Below are 17,973 nucleotides of genomic sequence, written 5' to 3'. Positions count from 1 at the left end.
TGAAAGTGGGTGAAAGTAATTCAAAACTTGTTCTGCATAAATTGTATTTAAAACTACTTTTGAAATCATTTAATAAAATACAAAACATAACAACAAATAGAAGCATTAAAAATAATATAATAGATACAAATATTTCTGCGTAAGGTTACATTGATCATTAAAAAACAAAACTATTTATAAAAGTTTATTTTAGAGGCCAAAAAAATTTTTTCTTAGATTTGATCCAAAGCAACTTCATCTTTTTGGTTGTTTAATCCAGGAATAGAATTAACTGAATAAGAACTCTTTGCCTAATTTAAAAACAAAATAAATATGTTTTAACAAAAAAAAAATCAAAAAACAAAAGCCATTTTAATTATGTGAACATTGTAAAAATTATATACATTGTTGTACATATTTTCTTCTAAAAATATGAAGATGTAAACAAAAACTTACTTTCTTATATTTTAAACATATCCAAAGAACAACTATCACGCTGATAACAGAAATTAAAGCAAGAGCAATTAAAACCGGATTAATCCAAGATTCCCTTCTTGTTTGGCTAACACTCAATATACCTAAAAACAATTAAAAAACTAAGAAATTCAAATTTGGTAAATTAATTAAACAAACAAAATAATTGTTTTTTGTTGTAAGAAAGTTCTAAATAATTATTTAAAACTAAAAAGATTGGCATGATTATTGAAAATATAAAATAACATAACTAATTAATACTTACATGCCAGATCAATCCCAGTTCTATGATATCCTTGCAAACATGTACAAATAAAACTTCCTGGAACATTTGTACAATAAGCATTTACACCACAATTATCTGTCATTGACGTACATTCATCTATATCAGCACAGTTTACTACATTGCCAGTGTATCCAGTATTACAAGCACAAGTAAAAGATCCATTTGTGTTTGTACAAGTAGCATTACCATCACTACAATTGTGTGTCATTAAAGTACATTCGTTTAGATCAGTGCAGTTTACTCCATCCCAGGTGTATCCAGCATTACAAGCACAAGTAAATGACCCAATTGTGTTTGTACAAGTAGCATTACTGTCACTACAATTGTCTGTCATTAAAGTACATTCATTTATATCAGTGCAGTTTACACCATCGCCAGTGTATCCAGCAATACAAGCACAAGTAAATGATCCAATTGTGTTTGTACAAGTAGCATTACCATCACTACAATTGTCTGTTATTAAAATACATTCATTTTCATCAGTGCAGTTTACTCCATCGCCAGTGTATCCAGTATTGCAAGCACAAGTAAAAGATCCATTTGTGTTAGTACAAATTGCATTACCATCACAATTGTCTGTCATTTTAGTACATTCGTTAATATCAGTGCAGTATACTCCATTGCCAGTGTATCCAGTATTACAAGCACAGGTAAATGATCCATTTGTGTTTGTACAAATAGCATTGTCATCACAATTGTCTGTCATTTTAGTACATTCATCTATGTCTGTGCAGTTTACTCCATTGCCAGTGTATCCAGCATTACAAGCACAAGTAAATGACCCAATTGTGTTTGTACAAGTAGCATTACCATCACTACAATTGTCTGTCAATAAAGTACATTCATTTATATCAGTGCAGTTTACTCCATCGCCAGTGTATCCAGTATTACAAGCACAAGTAAATGATCCAATTCCGTTTGTACAAGTAGCATTACCATCACTACAATTGTCTGTTAATAAGGTACATTCATTTATATCTGTGCAGTTTACTCCATCACCAGTGTATCCAGTATAACAAGCACAGGTAAATGATCCAATTGTGTTTGTACAAGTAGCATTACCATCACTACAATTGTCTGTCGTTAAAGTACATTCGTTAATATCAGTGCAGTTTACTCCATCACCAGTGTATCCAGTATTACAAGCACAAGTAAATGATCCAATTGTGTTTGTACAAGTAGCATTACCATCACTACAATTGTCTGTCATTAAAGTACATTCGTTAATATCGGTGCAGTTTACTCCATCACCAGTGTATCCAGTATAACAAGCACAGGTAAATGATCCAATTGTGTTTGTACAAGTAGCATTACCATCACTACAATTGTCTGTCATTAAAGTACATTCATTTATATCTGTGCAGTTTACTCCATCACCAGTGTATCCAGTATTACAAGCACAGGTAAATGATCCAATTGTGTTTGTACAAGTAGCATTACCATCACTACAATTGTCTGTCATTAAAGTACATTCATTCATATCAGTGCAGTTTACTCCATTGCCAGTGTATCCAGCATTACAAGCACAAGTAAAATATCCATTTGTGTTTGTACAGGTAGCATTATTATCACAATTGTCTGTCATTAAAGTACATTTGTTTATATCAGTGCAGTTTACTCCATCACCAGTGTATCCAGTATTACAAGCACAGGTAAATGATCCAATTGTGTTTGTACAAGTAGCATTACCATCACTACAATTGTCGGTCATTAAAGTACATTCATTTTCATCAGTGCAGTTTACTCCATTGCCAGTGTATCCAGCATTACAAGCACAAGTAAATGATCCAATTGTGTTTGTACAAGTAGCATTACCATCACTACAATTGTCTGTCATTAAAGTACATTCATTCATATCAGTGCAGTTTACTCCATCGCCAGTGTATCCAGCATTACAAGCACAAGTAAAATATCCATTTGTGTTTGTACAGGTAGCATTATTATCACAATTGTCTGTCATTAAAGTACATTCGTTTATATCAGTGCAGTTTACTCCATCACCAGTGTATCCAGCATTACAAGCACAAGTAAAAGATCCATTTGTGTTTGTACAATTTGCATTATCATCACAATTGTCTGTCAATAATCTACATTCATTAATATCAGTGCAGTTTACTCCATTGCCAGTGTATCCAGCATTACAAGCACAAGTAAATGATCCAATTATGTTGGTACAAGTAGCATTATTATCACAATTGTCTGTCATTAAAGTACATTCGTTTATATCAGTGCAGTTTACTCCATCACCAGTGTATCCAGCATTACAAGCACAAGTAAAAGATCCATTTGTGTTTGTACAATTTGCATTATCATCACAATTGTCTGTCAATAATCTACATTCATTAATATCAGTGCAGTTTACTCCATCACCAGTGTATCCAGCATTACAAGCACAAGTAAAAGATCCATTTGTGTTTGTACAATTTGCATTTTCATCACAATTGTCTGTCATTTTAGTACATTCATTTATATCAGTGCAGCTTACTCCATCACCAGTGTATCCAGCATTACAAGCACAAGTAAAAGATCCATTTGTGTTTGTACAATTTGCATTACCATCACTACAATTGTCTGTCATTTTAGTACATTCATTTATATCAGTGCAGCTTACTCCATCACCAGTGTATCCAATATTACAAGCACAAGTAAAAGATCCATTCGTATTGGTACAATTTGCATTATCATCACAATTGTCTGTCAATAATGTACATTCATTAATATCAGTGCAGTTTACTCCATCACCAGTGTATCCAGCATTACAAGCACAAGTAAAAGATCCATTTGTGTTTGTACAATTTGCATTATCATCACAATTGTCTGTCATTTTAGTACATTCATTTATATCAGTGCAGTTTACACCATCGCCAGTGTATCCAGTATTACATGCACAAGTAAATGTTCCAATTAGGTCGGTACAGTTGGCAACAGGACTACAAGGAAATATTTCTCGTTCACATTCATTTTCCTCTAAAACAAAAAAATGTTTTAAAAAAAATATTTAATTGGTTTTACAAAAAAAATTTAAGTAAAGCTTATTTATTTTTGTTTTTTGAAAGAAGTTATTCACAAGTTTATAGTGTTATTAGTTGGATTAAGTTAAAAATATGATAGTCTAGTTAATGTTAACAAAAAATTCAGAAAAAACTAACTTAGGGCATTAAACAAGATTTATGTGAAATAATTTCCAATCACACTTAAATAATCTTCAAGGAATACCTGTAAAGCCTGTAAGAGTAGTAGAAGAGGAATTTAATATTTCATTTGTTGCAGATCTGGCTGAAACTTGAATCTCAATAGATGTGTTTGTGTTTGGTGTAAGGTTGTTCAAAGTAACCTGAAGATAAAAATTTAAACAACCTTAATAAGTTTATACATTTTTTTTTGTATATATTTTTATCCTCGATAAAGGAAAATCGAATGCGTGACTTAAACATAAAGTAACAAAAGTTCCTCCGACCCAGTCTCGAGTTGCCTGTGGCAGTTTGGGATATCATAGGGACTATAATTGCCCGGTAGTTATGCTACTGATTAAGTGCTGGCTCAGCAGGAGTTCATACCATTTATAGCACCTTACTCAAGTGCGCTACAGCATGAGATCAGTGGGGATTGAACCTACGACCTCATGTGTGGTGTAGCAAGAGTTCTTACCACTACACCACGCACATGTTAAGATAATAAAATGTATACAAACTGTACACAAAATAATTGAAAAACAATTTTACCTGATAATTAGTTGAGCTGTCCAATTGACTTTCTTGTAATTGAGTTTGAGTTCCACCAACAGTAAACAAATAAGTTGTAGCTCTATTCACACTTGCTGGGAAGGTTATAGTTGCACTTGTACCACTTGTGGATGGGGTAAATATAAAATTACTTGGGTCTAATGGGGATGGTTCTAAAAAATAATTTTGGCTTTTAAATTAATATTGTAATTTAGTCATTTAACAAAACATGATACTTCAAAAAATGTAACATAAAAAGTACATTAAACTATAGTTTAAAAATGAAAATATGTACACTTTATGTTGTATTAGCAATAAAGGCACTTTTACTTTAAAACATACTTTTATTAAACTGTTTTAAAAATGTTTAAGGTATTTATTAATGTGTTAATTTATACACTTACCAGTAGTATATAAAAATGTATATCTTTTTAACTCAGAACTTTGAATAGCTTGATAAAATCTACTATATTCAAACCTAGTATCACAATAAATCAAATAATTTTGTCTTATTCCATAGATCGTGTTTGATGTTAAATTAAAAAGATCACGATCGGGAAGTATTGTTATATCTTTAAACAAAAAATTATCATTAAATATAGTAGAGTATTTAAAATGTAAATGTAGATAAATATAATAACCAAGTCAATGTTTATTTTTAAATAAAAAAGTTATTAAAAAACTTTAAAAATAATTTTTAATTAAAATTTATTGCATAAAGAAAATTTATAAACAAATAAATTAATTGCTTTTGATTAGTACCTGTTTGACCAAATTGTATTGTATCTACACTTCGTGCAGATAGATCACTACTTGAACCTTCAGGAAATAAAGTTGAAGCAACTAACCCCATGTTATTATACAAAGACCATGTTCTATCATCTCGAGTTAAACAAATTGGGTTTGTGGCAAATTGATAAGCAATTAAATTGGTATCACTAAATATATATCCATCAGGAAATGATCCAGTTCCTTAATATAAATTCGTTAAAATATTAGTAATAAATGCAGTTTTTAAACACATAAGAAGTTTAATTATAATGATGACTTAACAATGTAAACATAGAATAAATCAGTTACCCCTCACCCAGTCTGAAGTTTACTTTGGCAGATTGAAAAATTGTGAATAATAATTGCATGAAAATTAAACTGCTAATTAGGTGTTGGCTTAGAAACTCTAACCAGTTATAGCTCTTTACTTTAGGGCACTACAGCATAAGATCGGTGGAGTTCCAAACCAGGACCTAACGTAGTTAATCATTATACCACGCTGCCAATATGAAGTTAATGCTTACACAATATATTGTTATTTAATGAGTAGTAATCTCTAACTTAAAAAAAGTAAACAAAGTTTAATTTGCAGAAAATTCTATTTGTTATTTTAAAAACTATTTATTAATTTTCTTACTAGTAATAATTTGGTTAGAGCCAAATAAACCAACTTCTAAATTAGTTGTAATTAAGGCACTCGTGTCTGGAGTAGTTGTGTTGTCATTTAAAAATATCTCATGGTCTATATTCATTGATCCTTCAACTAACCTAAGTACAACAACATTAACAACATTGCTGGATAAACTCTGATAAGCAGAGGTGAGTTGGGTTGAAATCTCATTTCTTAAAGTTGTATTAGAATCGTCAGGTTCAGTAAACATGGTAGAAGAATTAACTTGCCCAAAAACTGATGTCATGTCTATAACAACAAAATATAAATGATTTCATTGCTAGATGAATATTGAAAGAACTAAAAATTTTAAGATAGTAAACTATTTTAACATATGTAAATAGCATTATATTGTCAGCGTTTAGTATAAATTAAATATAAAAAAAATACATGTTGTAATTAACTGTGAAGAACCAAATGGACTTTGAGCTTCAGTTAAATTTGATGTAAATCCCTGAACACCTAATACCCGAGCTCTCACATTATATTCAGTGTTTGGAATCAAATCCAACAAACTAAAAAAAAATTACCAAATTAATAACAGTATTATTTTAAATAACTCATTTTATAAAGAAACAAATAATGGATCTAAACTTAAATTTAAATTAGACATTTAATTGATAACATTTTATTTGATTTAATAATTACTTTTTTATGATTAGGTATTATGAGAGAAAATTTGGATTTTTTGTTAAGCAAAATTAAATGCCTCATTTAGTAAAAAAACAAAAAAAGTCTTAAAAACATACTAACAAAACTAAACCCACATCGCAATATAGGAAGAATTAGCTGGCACATCATCAGGTACAATACTTGTATTAACTTGATTAGTTCTTGTATTTGTATATTCAACCACCCATGAGATAACACCTGGTATTTCTTGAATAAAAACCGTGATAAATTCTGGAGTAGTGATGAAACTTGTGATGTTGACACCAGATGGAGCTATAATAAAAAATTAGTAAAAATAAACCATGTTAAACAAAATGGTTTATACCAGGCACAATGCTAACATACAAAGGTGGGCAACAAACCGTTAATGCGTTATTCGTTAAATAATAAAGTCAATTATAAAAATATATATTAAAAATAAAACCTGTTCTGATGGAAACAATTTCACTAAAATTTCCGACATTGCTGAAATTATCGAAAGCTCTGACTTGGACATCATAAATAATATTTGAGCGAACATCATCGATCTACACATATTAAAACACAATTACACTAATTTAAAAATTCGTCAGTTAAGAGTGTATGTTATAGAGTTTGGTAAATTGGTTTAAAAAATTGTTTACAAATAAAGAGGCAGTCATACGGCAAAGTCAACTTTAATAGTATACAGTTTACTTACAGAAACGAGTATTATAGTACTAGTTCCGTTAACGAACCCGACATTATTGGAATCGTAACGAGATTGGAATCTAACTTGATATAAAACAGCATCATCTACACTTGAAAAACTGACTTGAAAACTGTTAAAAGTTACCGAGGATTCGTCTATTAGGTCAACTACTAGAGCTAAAAATATTTTGTACAATTATTTTAAAAATTGTAAACATGGGCAAAAAAATCCCCGAATATAATAGTAATGACGTTTAAAGTTCTGACGTCATAGTTGTCCCCAATAACACTAATCTTTTAAATTACCTGTCAATCCGTTACTTCGTTGTAATATGCACAACAACAACAACAATAAAGTTTTTAAAACATTATTGTTCAAATACATTTTAACTTTTCAATAACAAACACTTTCGACCAAGCAATTATTGTTATAGGACTGCAAATTTTTAATAATTAAATTAAATTTCGCTAACCTATAATACAATACCACTGTGAAAGTGGTTTTATTTAAAGTAGGCACCAAGTAAACCAACGCATTTCATAACTTTAAAATACTTACACTTAATATAAAGGAAGGTGGGTGAAAGTAATCAAAACTAAGATCCTGTTAAGATTTAATGGCAACTTAATAGGCTATAATACTTATAATATTAAACAAAACTCTTAAATTGGCATATGCTACATTTTAGCAACCATGGCCAAGCATAGAAAATTCGAATAATGAAAAAAAAATGTAAAATAAACATATTTAAGTTTAACATTTCATTAAACTACATTAGATTAGAATACATTATATGAAGAAAGTAAACCTACACACTTTATAACAAAAACTTTGCCTTTAAACCTACATAAAAGAAAAGTGAGTAAGAGTAATTTAAAACATGTTCTGGATAAATTGTATTTAAAACTACTTTTGAAATCATTTAATAAAATACAAAACATAACAACAAATAGAAGCATTAAAATTAATATAATAGATACAAATATTTCTGCGTAAGGTTACATTGATCATTAAAAAACAACACTATTTATAAAAGTTTATTCAAGAAGCCAAAAAAAAAATTTCTTAGATTTGATCCAAAGCAACTTCATCTTTTTGGTTGTTTAATCCAGGAATAGAACTTACTGAATAAGAACTCTTTGCCTAATTTAAAAACAAAATAAATATGTTTTAACAAAAAAAAAATTAAAAAACAAAAGCAATTTTAATTCTGTGAGCATAGTAAAAATTATATACGTTGTTGTACATATTTTCTATTAAAAATATGAAGATGTAAACAAAAACTTACTTTTTTATATTTTAAACATATCCAAAGAACAACTATCACGCTGATAACAGAAATTAAAGCAAGAGCAATTAAAACCGGATTAACCCAAGATTCCCTTCTTGTTTGGCTAACACTCAATATACCTAAAAACAATTAAAAAACTAAGAAATTCAAATGTGGTAAATTAATTAAACAAACAAAATATTTGTTTTTTGGTGTAAGAAAGTTCTAAGTAAGTATTTAAAACTAAAAAGATTGGCATAACTATTAAAAATATAAAATCTCAAAACTGATTAAAACTTACATGTCAGATCAGCTCCAGTTTTTTGATATCCTTGCAAACATGTACAAATAAAACTTCCTAAATTATTTGTACAATAAGCATTTACACCACAATTATCTGTCATTGAAGTACATTTATCTATATCAGTGCAGTTTACTCCATTGCCAGTGTATCCAGCATTACAAGCACAAGTAAAAGATCCATTTGTGTTTGTACAAGTAGCATTACCATCACTACAATTGTCTGTCATTAAAGTACATTCATCTATATCAGTGCAGTTTACTCCATCGCCAGCGTATCCAGCATTACAAGCACAAGTAAATGAACCAATTGTGTTTGTACAAGTAGCATTACCATCACTACAATTGTCTGTCATTAAAGTACATTCATTTATGTCAGTGCAGTTTACCCCATCCCAGGTGTATCCAGTATTGCAAGCACAAGTAAATGACCCAATTGCGTTTGTACAAGTAGCATTACCATCACTACAATTGTCTGTCATTAAAATACATTCATTTTCATCAGTGCAGTTTACACCATCGCCAGCGTATCCAGCATTACAAGCACAAGTAAATGAACCAATTGTGTTTGTACAAGTAGCATTACCATCACTGCAATTGTCTGTCATTAAAGTACATTCATTTATGTCAGTGCAGTTTACCCCATCCCAGGTGTATCCAGTATTACAAGCACAAGTAAATGACCCAATTGTGTTTGTACAAGATGCATTACCATCACTACAATTGTCTGTCATTAAAGTACATTCATTTATGTCAGTGCAGTTTACCCCATCGCCAGTGTATCCAGCATTACAAGCACAAGTAAAAGACCCAATTGTGTTTGTACAAATAGCATTGTCATTACAATTGTCTGTCAATAATGTACATTCATCTATATCTGTGCAGTTTACTCCATCGCCAGTGTATCCAGCAATACAAGCACAAGTAAAAGATCCATTTGTGTTTGTACAAATAGCATTATCATCACAATTGTCTGTCATTTTAGTACATTCATCTATGTCTGTGCAGTTTACACCATCGCCAGTGTATCCAGTATTGCAAGCACAAGTAAATGATCCAATTGTGTTTGTACAAATAGCATTACCATCACTACAATTGTCTGTCATTAAAGTACATTCATTTATGTCTTTGCAGTTTACTCTATCGCCAGTGTATCCAGCATTACAAGCACAAGTGAATGATCCAAATATGTTGGTACAGTTGGCAACAGGACTACAAGGAAATATTTCTCGTTCACATTCGTTTTCCTCTAAACAAAAAAATGTTTTAAAAAAAATATTTAATTGATTTTACAAAAAAAATTTATATAAAGCTTATTTATTTTTGTTTTTTGAAAGAAGTTATTTACAAGTTTATAGTTTTTAGTTGGATTAAGTTAAAAATATGATAGTCTAGTTAATGTTAACAAAAAATTCAGACAAAACTAACTTAGGGCATTAAACAAAATTAATGTGAAATAATTTTCAATCACACTTAAATAATCTTCAATGAATACCTGTAAAGCCTGTAAGAGTAGTAGAAGAGGAATTTAATATTTCATTTGTTGCAGATCTGGCTGAAACTTGAATCTCAATAGATGTGTTTGTGTTTGGTGTAAGGTTGTTCAAAGTAACCTGAAGATAAAAATTTAAACAACCTTAATAAGTTCATACATTTTTTTTTGTATATATCTTTATCCGCGATGTAGGAAAGTCGAATGAGCGACTTAAACATAGAATAACATAAGTTACTCTGACCCAGTCTTGAGTTGCCTGTGGCAGTTTAGGATATTATAGAGACTTTAATTGAGCGGTAGTTATGCTGCTGATTAAGTGCTGGCTCAGCAGAAGTTCATACCATTTATAGCACCTTACTCAAGTGCGCTACAGCATGAGATCAGTGGGGATTGAACCCACGACCTCATGTGTGGTGTAGCAAGAGTTCTTACCACTACACCACGCACATGTTAAGATATTAAAAAATATACAAATTGTACACAAAATAATTGAAAAACAATTTTACCTGATAATTAGTTGAGCTGTCCAATTGACTTTCTTGTAATTGAGTCGGAGTTCCATCAACAGTAAACAAATAAGTTGTAGCTCTATTCACACTTGCTGGGAAGGTTATAGTTGCACTTGTCCCACTTGTGGATGGGGTAAATATAAAATTACTTGGATCTAACAGGGATGGGTCTAAAACAAAATTAGGACATTTAAACTAATATTGTAATTCAGTCATATGGCAAAATCATGTTAACACAAAAAATGTTATATGAAAAATACATTAAACTATAATTCAAAAATGCAAAATATTTACACTTCCTGTTGTAATAGCAATAATGGCAGTTTTACTTTAAAACACTTTAACTAAACTGTTTTAATAGTGTTTAGTTATTTCTTTGTATATCTTTGTATATATCTTTATCCTTGATGAGAGAAAGTCGAATGCGCGACTTAAACATAAGGGTAACATCAGTTACTTCGACCCAGTCTCGAGTTGCCTGTGGCAGTTTGGGATATTATAGATTATAATTGCCCGATAATTATACTGCTGATTAAGTGGTGGCTCAGCAGGAGTTTATAGCGTTTATAGCGCCTTACTTAAGGGCGCTACAGCATGAGATCAGTGGGGATAAAACCCACGACCTCATGTGTGGTGTACCAAGTGTTCTTACCACTACCACACTGCCGGTATTTATTATACATGTGTTAATTTATACCCTTACCAGTAGTATATAAAATTGTATATCTTCTTAACTCAGAACTTTGAATAGCTTGATAAAATCTACTATATTCAAACCTAGTATCACAATAAATCAAATAAGTTTGTCTTATTCCATAGATCGTGTTTGATGTTAAATTGAAAAGAATAGTAAAATTCGTATCACCCTCAGGCAAGATTGTTAAATCTAAAATTACAATACAATCATTAAATATAGTTTGTTATTTATAATAAACATTTGGATAAATATAAATTTATTACAACCTACCATGTATATTTTTTTAAAAGAGAAACAAATAACTTAACTTTTTTGACAAATACCTGTTTGATTAAATTCTATTCTATCTGGAGTTTGTGCAGATGCATCACTACTTGAACTTTCAGGAAATAAAGTTGAAGCAACTAACCCCATGTTATTATACAAAGACCATGTTCTATTATCTTGAGTTGAACAAGGTGGGATAGATGCAAAAGCAATTAAATTGTTATCACTAAATATGTATCCATCAGGAAATGATCCAGTTCCTTAATATAAATTTGTTAAAATATTAGTGATAAATGCAGTTTTTAAACACATAATAAATTTAATTATAATAATGACTTTACAACATAAACATAAAGTAACATTAGTTACCCTTTACCCAGTCTGAAGTTTACTTTGGCAGATTGAAAAATTGTGGATAATAATTGCATGAAAATTAAACTGCTAATTATATGTTGGCTTAGAAACTTTTACCAGTTATAGCACCTTACATAAGGCCCCTACAGCATAAGAACAATGGAGATCCAACCCAGGACCTAACATAGTTAATCATTATGCCACGCTGCCAGTATGAAGTTAATGCTTACAAAATATATTGTTATCCAAAAAGTAGTAATCTATAACTTAAAAAAAGTAAACAAAATCTAATTTCCCGAAAATTCTGTTTGTTATTTTAAAAACTATTTATTAATTTTCTTACTAGTAATAATTTGGTTAGAGCCAAATAAATCAACATCTAAATTAGTTGTATTTAAGGCACTCGTGTCTGGAGTAGTTGTGTTGTCATTTAAAAATATCTCATGGTCTATATTCATTGATCCATCAATTAACATAAGTACAACAACATTAAAAACATTGCTAGATAAACTCTGATAAGCAGAGGTGAGGTTGGTTGAAATCTCATTTCTTAAAGTTGTATCGGAGTTGTTAGCTACAGTAAAAGTGGTAGTAAGAGAATTAACTTGCCCAAAAACTGATGTCATGTCTATAATAACAAAATATAAATGATTTTATTGCTAGATAAATAGAAAAAATTATTAGTAAACTATTTTAACATATGTAAAAAGCATTATGTGAAAGTATATTAAATATACAGAAATAAAACTACACTTTTTAAATGTTTAGTTACTAAAACCTACTTTAATATAAAAAATACCTGTTGTAATTAACTGTGAAACACCAAAAGGACTTTGAGATTCAGTTAAATTTGATGTAAATCCCTGAACACCTAATGCCCGAGCTCTCACGTTATATTCAGTGTTTGGAATTAAATCTAACAAACTACAAAAAAAACAAACAGTAATATTTTAATTGAAACATTTTATAAAGAAACAAACAATGCATCTAAACTTAAATTTAAGTTAGACATTAAATTGATAGAATTTCGATTGGCTTAATGATTTCTTTTTTGGGATAGGTTTATTCCAAATAAAAATTAAAATATTTTGTTAAGCAAATTAATCACAATGTTTCGTAATGCAGCAAAAAAACTTTGTCTAAAAAAATTAAACCTACATAGCAATATAGGAAGAATTAGCTGGCACATCATCAGGTACAATACTTGTATTAACTTGATTAGTTCTTGTATTTGTATATTCAACCACCCATGAGAAAACACCTGGTATTTCTTGAATAAAAACCGTGATAAATTCTGGAGTAGTAATGAAACTTGTGATGTTGACACCAGATGGAGCTATAATAAAAAATTAGTAAAAATAAACCACGCTAATGCGTTATTCGTTAAATAATGAAGTTAATTATAAAAATATATATTAAAAATAAAACCTGTTCTGATGGAAACAATTTCACTAAAATTTCCGACATTGCTGAAATAATTAAAAGCTCTGACTTGGACATCATAAATAATATTTGAGCGAACATCATCGATCTACACATATTAAAACATAATTACATTGATTTAAAAATTCGTCAGTTAAGAGTGTATGTTATAGAGTTTGGTATATTGGTTTAAAAAATTGTTTACAAATAAAGAGGCAGTCATACGGCAAAGTTAACTTTAATATTTGAATACAGTTTACTTACAGAAACGAGTATTATTGTACTAGTTCCGTTAACGAACCCGACATTATTGGAATCGTAACGAGATTGGAATCTAACTTGATATAAAACAGCATCATCTACACTTAAAAAACTGACTTGAAAACTGTTAAAAGTTACCGAGGATTCGTCTATTGGGTCAACTACTGGAGCTAAAAATATTTTGTAAAATTCTATTAAAAATTGTAAACATGTGCAAAAAAATTCCCTAATATAATAGCAATGACGTTTAAAGTTCTGATGTCATAGTTGTCCCCAATAACACTAATCTTTTAAATTACCTGGCAATCCGTTACTTCGTTGTAATATGCACAACAACAACAATAATATTTTAATAACATTATTGTTCAAATTCATTTTAACTTTTTAATAACACAAACACTTTTGACCAAGCAATTATTGTTATAGGACTGCAAATTTTTAATAATTAAATTAAATTTCGCTAACCTATAATACAATACCACTGTAAAAGTAGTTTTATTTAAAGTAGGCATCAAGTAAACCAACGCATTTCATAACTTTAAAATAATTACACTTAATATAAAGGAAGGTGGGTGAAAGTAATTTAAACTAAGATCCTGTTAAGATTTAATGGCAACTCAATAGGCTATAATACTTATTATATAAAATGAAAATATTAAATTGGCATGAACTACATTTCAGCAATCGTGACCAAACACAGAAAAAAAAACAAGCAAGCTTTAAATATTAACACAATATTAAAACAAATCAAATAATTTCGAATATTGAAAAAAATAAAAAAAAACATGTAAAATAAACATACTTAAGTTTAACATTTCATTAAACTATATTAGATTAGAATACATTATAAGAAGAAATTAAACCTACACACTTTATAACAAAAACTTTGCCTTTAAACCTACATAAAAGAAAAGTGAGTAAGAGTAATTTAAAACTTGTTCTGCATAAATTGTATTTAAAACTACTTTTGAAATCATTTAATAAAATACAAAACATAACAACAAATAGCAGCATTAAAATTAATATAATAGATACAAATATTTCTGCGTAAGGTTACATTGATCATTAAAAAACAACACTATTTATAAAAGTTTATTCAAGAAGCCAAAAAAAAAATTTCTTAGATTTGATCCAAAGCAACTTCATCTTTTTGGTTGTTTAATCCAGGAATAGAACTTACTGAATAAGAACTCTTTGCCTAATTTAAAAACAAAATAAATATGTTTTAACAAAAAAAAAATTAAAAAACAAAAGCAATTTTAATTCTGTGAGCATAGTAAAAATTATATACGTTGTTGTACATATTTTCTATTAAAAATATGAAGATGTAAACAAAAACTTACTTTTTTATATTTTAAACATATCCAAAGAACAACTATCACGCTGATAACAGAAATTAAAGCAAGAGCAATTAAAACCGGATTAACCCAAGATTCCCTTCTTGTTTGGCTAACACTCAATATACCTAAAAACAATTAAAAAACTAAGAAATTCAAATGTGGTAAATTAATTAAACAAACAAAATATTTGTTTTTTGGTGTAAGAAAGTTCTAAGTAAGTATTTAAAACTAAAAAGATTGGCATAACTATTAAAAATATAAAATCTCAAAACTGATTAAAACTTACATGTCAGATCAGCTCCAGTTTTTTGATATCCTTGCAAACATGTACAAATAAAACTTCCTAAATTATTTGTACAATAAGCATTTACACCACAATTATCTGTCATTGAAGTACATTTATCTATATCAGTGCAGTTTACTCCATTGCCAGTGTATCCAGCATTACAAGCACAAGTAAAAGATCCATTTGTGTTTGTACAAGTAGCATTACCATCACTACAATTGTCTGTCATTAAAGTACATTCATCTATATCAGTGCAGTTTACTCCATCGCCAGCGTATCCAGCATTACAAGCACAAGTAAATGAACCAATTGTGTTTGTACAAGTAGCATTACCATCACTACAATTGTCTGTCATTAAAGTACATTCATTTATGTCAGTGCAGTTTACCCCATCCCAGGTGTATCCAGTATTGCAAGCACAAGTAAATGACCCAATTGCGTTTGTACAAGTAGCATTACCATCACTACAATTGTCTGTCATTAAAGTACATTCATTTTCATCAGTGCAGTTTACACCATCGCCAGCGTATCCAGCATTACAAGCACAAGTAAATGAACCAATTGTGTTTGTACAAGTAGCATTACCATCACTACAATTGTCTGTCATTAAAGTACATTCATTTATGTCAGTGCAGTTTACCCCATCCCAGGTGTATCCAGTATTACAAGCACAAGTAAATGACCCAATTGTGTTTGTACAAGATGCATTACCATCACTACAATTGTCTGTCATTAAAGTACATTCATTTATGTCAGTGCAGTTTACCCCATCGCCAGTGTATCCAGCATTACAAGCACAAGTAAATGACCCAATTGTGTTTGTACAAATAGCATTGTCATTACAATTGTCTGTCAATAATGTACATTCATCTATATCTGTGCAGTTTACTCCATCGCCAGTGTATCCAGCAATACAAGCACAAGTAAAAGATCCATTTGTGTTTGTACAAATAGCATTATCATCACAATTGTCTGTCATTTTAGTACATTCATCTATGTCTGTGCAGTTTACACCATCGCCAGTGTATCCAGTATTGCAAGCACAAGTAAATGATCCAATTGTGTTTGTACAAATAGCATTACCATCACTACAATTGTCTGTCATTAAAGTACATTCATTTATGTCTTTGCAGTTTACTCTATCGCCAGTGTATCCAGCATTACAAGCACAAGTGAATGATCCAAATATGTTGGTACAGTTGGCAACAGGACTACAAGGAAATATTTCTCGTTCACATTCGTTTTCCTCTAAACAAAAAAATGTTTTAAAAAAAATATTTAATTGGTTTTACAAAAAAAATTTATATAAAGCATATTTATTTTTGTTTTTTGAAAGAAGTTATTTACAAGTTTATAGTTTTTAGTTGGATTAAGTTAAAAATATGATAGTCTAGTTAATGTTAACAAAAAATTCAGACAAAACTAACTTAGGGCATTAAACAAGATTTATGTGAAGTAATTTTCAATCACACTTAAATAATCTTCAAGAAATACCTGTAAAGCCTGTAAGAGTAGTAGAAGAAGAATTTAATATTTCATTTGTTGCAGATCTGGCTGAAACTTGAATCTCGATAAAAGTGTTTGTGTTTGGTGTAAGGTTGTTCAAAGTAACCTGAAGATAAAAATTCAAACAACCTTAATAAGTTCATACATTTTTTTTTGTATATATCTTTATCCTCGATAAAGGAAAGTCGAATGCGTGACTTAAACATAAAGTAACAAAAGTTCCTCTGACCCAGTCTCGAGTTGCCTGTGGCAGTTTGGGATATCATAGGGACTATAATTGCCCTGTAGTTATGCTACTGATTAAGTGCTGGCTCAGCAGGAGTTCATACCATTTATAGCACCTTACTCAAGTGCGCTACAGCATGACATCAGTGGGGATTGAACCCACGACCTCATGTGTGGTGTAGCAAGAGTTCTTACCACTACACCACGCACATGTTAAGATATTAAAAAGTATACAAATTGTACACAAAATAATTGAAAAATAATTTTACCTGATAATTAGTTGAGCTGTCCAATTGACTTTCTTGTAATTGAGTCTGAGTTCCACCAACAGTAAACAAATAAGTTGTAGCTCTACTCACACTTGCTGGAAACGTTATAGTTGCACTTGTCCCACTTGTGGATGGGGTAAATATAAAGTTACTTGGGTCTAATGGGAATAGGTCTAGCAAAAAGCAATAACTAGTAGCATAGAAATTTAAAATACAAGCAAATTAAATAAATTGTCAATTCTTGAAAATGTATTCTTATTATAAACATTTTTATTTTTATTCAGTCTTGTTTCCACAACATATTTTAAAAATTTGTACAAAAAATAATTTAGAAACAAAATCATACGTTGTAAATAGTTGCAAACTTTTAAATACTAGGAAAAAATCTTCTGTTTGTGGTTTTTAACCTAATTACTACAAAAGTTTGCAACAAGTAAAAATACAGGACATTTCAAAATTATAGAAATTTTTTTTTTAATTTTTATATATTTTAATAAATTTTATTTTTAATTATTTTGTAAAAGTGCT

At 29.8% G+C, this 17,973-nt stretch overlaps 1 pseudogene across 1 annotated transcript in view; it reads right to left on the bottom strand.

The window, feature by feature from the left end:
- Window positions 1-47: 47 nt before the first annotated feature.
- Window positions 48-17,973, bottom strand: part of LOC145749786 (uncharacterized) — a 29,903-nt pseudogene continuing 11,977 nt past the window's right edge. The window contains exons 17-23 of the transcript XR_014283652.1: window positions 17,446-17,618; window positions 16,940-17,057; window positions 15,446-16,693; window positions 8,816-10,063; window positions 719-3,706; window positions 436-557; window positions 48-290 (exon numbers count right to left, since the gene is read on the bottom strand). The product of XR_014283652.1 is annotated as an uncharacterized LOC145749786 (transcript). The remainder of the gene's footprint in view (window positions 291-435; window positions 558-718; window positions 3,707-8,815; window positions 10,064-15,445; window positions 16,694-16,939; window positions 17,058-17,445; window positions 17,619-17,973) is intronic.

Source organism: Corella eumyota, chromosome 4 (assembly GCF_963082875.1).
Source record: "Corella eumyota chromosome 4, kaCorEumy4.1, whole genome shotgun sequence".
Taxonomy (NCBI): domain Eukaryota; kingdom Metazoa; phylum Chordata; class Ascidiacea; order Phlebobranchia; family Corellidae; genus Corella; species Corella eumyota.
The sequence above is the reverse complement of the archived record's forward strand: the minus strand, read 5'-3'. Positions and strand labels throughout refer to the sequence as shown.